This window comes from Onychomys torridus, chromosome 6 (genome assembly GCF_903995425.1).
Source record: "Onychomys torridus chromosome 6, mOncTor1.1, whole genome shotgun sequence".
Lineage (NCBI taxonomy): Eukaryota > Metazoa > Chordata > Mammalia > Rodentia > Cricetidae > Onychomys > Onychomys torridus.
This window is the reverse complement of record NC_050448.1, coordinates 85,409,030-85,411,312: the sequence shown is the minus strand read 5'-3', so window position 1 is coordinate 85,411,312 and position 2,283 is coordinate 85,409,030.

Here is a 2,283-nt window from a genome sequence, read left to right as displayed (position 1 = left end):
GTTAAAACTTCAGTGTTTCAATATTTATTCAAATTATGTCCTGAAAACTATACATTTAGTGTAAATAATGTGAATCTTTTTAATAACAGTAATCATAGGCAGTGGATCAATCTTGTATATTTCCACTTTATAATAAAATACTGACAGTCTCTCTTCCCTCTATGCCTCCTCTGTCCTTTTGTTACCCTCTTCTCTCCATCTCTGGTCATGCACGATTCCTTCTTCCCTTCCCTCTTCCCTTCCCTCTTTCCTCCCTCTTCCCTTCCCTCTTTCCTCCCTCTTCCCTTCCCTCTTCCCTTCCTTCTTTCCTTCCCTCTTTCTTTCCCTCTTTCCTCCCCCTCCCTCCTTTATTCTTTCCTATCTTCCTTACAAGAGACACCAGGCAGGTCTGAGTGACACAGCTGTGTGGCAGACATCAAAGGTGGCAGAACAGGATGCCTGACGGGGGGAGTGAGTAGTTCCATACAGGAGAACAATCTGAATGCAATCACGAGGAAACGTCAGATAAACCAGAGTGTTCTACAGTTTGTAACCTTTAGATTTGTAAAGATAATGAGAGTTGAGGAATGACTTAAACAATGTTCTTGGATGAAAAAGACCAGAAATAAAAGAAGTTCAGCACGTGACCTGAAAGGATAGCATCTGAAGAACAGGTAAAATTTGGATGGACTCTGTGAATAAGTATACATGGGCTGCTTCTTTTCTATGTTGCATGGGTTTGCAAATTGGCTTTTGAAGTGAACAAAGCCCCAATATTCTTTAAAAAATTCCTCTCCTCTAAGATGGGTTTACTTATAACAAATTTTCCTGCACAGGAGCAAACTAAGTAGAACCAGCTTGTTATGACCAGAACAAAGTACAACCCATAGTTTACAATAATACTTTCATGAGGTCACCAGTGTGATACAGTAAAAGCCATCCAGACGATGAGAGAAGGAAGAAACACTGGTCACTGATGTTCAATTGAATGGCCAGGAATGGGGTTAGAGCGAAGAACTTACCTCCCTGCATCTCCCCCGTACTGTCTCCTGTGATGTTAAGCATCATAGAGAGGAGGTTGGGATTTGTCTAGGAAGCTAGCAGGAAGAGGTGAGTGACAGCAGAGCTTGTTCTGTACACCCAGAGTCTATTAGGGAAAAGGAAATGGCATGTGGAGGGTGCATCATGTGACCCATCCTTGGCCTAATATCACAGGGTAGATTAAGTCAGCAGTGGTTCCTCTAAGCCTCTGTATAATTTAACCTTCACGACTCTTCTATCAGCCATGAAGGTAAACTTTCCAAATACATTTCTTCATTTTAATGTTGGAAATGTTCCACACAGGCATTGAAGGCAAGGCTTGGTGTGCAGAATAGACGTGCAATAGTTGAGGTTTTCTTACCCACTTGTGGAATATCTTCTACTGAAAAAGCTACACACAGGTTCCAGTGTAAAACACTCTCTTTACAACACAAAGCTTGACTGCCTTTCTCCTTGCAGACTTAGAAACAACACCCAGGGCATGAGGAAGACTCTGCAGATATGGTGCACTGCAACCATGATCACCGTCCTTATTCAGAGACATGCTCAGTTTTCTTTACAACCTAACTCTCATTCCTGCCTCCCTACTATCCAGCGGGAGAGAGAGTTCAAAGCAAATGAAGTTCAAAGGGTTTCTGGGAGTAGTCAGGAATGCTCGAGCCAGGAACAATAACAGAAGTGACCACAGGCTGGAGGGAAGTGAAACTCTTAGCTGGAGCTTTATTACAGTACAGGACAGTGATACACGTTGCGCTATTGAAAGCAAAGCTCCTAGCAAGTTTTGTTGTTCTAGAAGGTAAATTAATAACACAATAAGCTACAACGCCATACAGGGTTAGGGGTGAGGAGAGCTGGAAGGATATCTCAGTCAGGGAAATGTCTGCCTTAGAAGCATGAGTACCTGACTTCAATCCCCTGGCACCCACGTCAAAAAAATAACAATAATGGAGATGGCAGTGCACACCTGTGATCGCAGTGCTGTAAAGGCAAAGACAGGGATCTCTAGGGCTTACTACCCAGACAATCTTGCCTTAATAGTCAAGCTCCAGGTTCATGGGAGACCCTGTCTCAAAAAATAAGGTGGAGGGCCCAGGAGAAGGCTCAGCAAGTAAAGATACCTATTGTTAATCCTGATGATCTGAGTTTGATCCTTGGGACCCACAGGGTGAGAAGAAGGAACTAACCCCCAGCAAGTGACCTCTGACCTCCACACACATGCCTTGGCACTTGCACACACACACACACAATCTAATAAAAATTTAA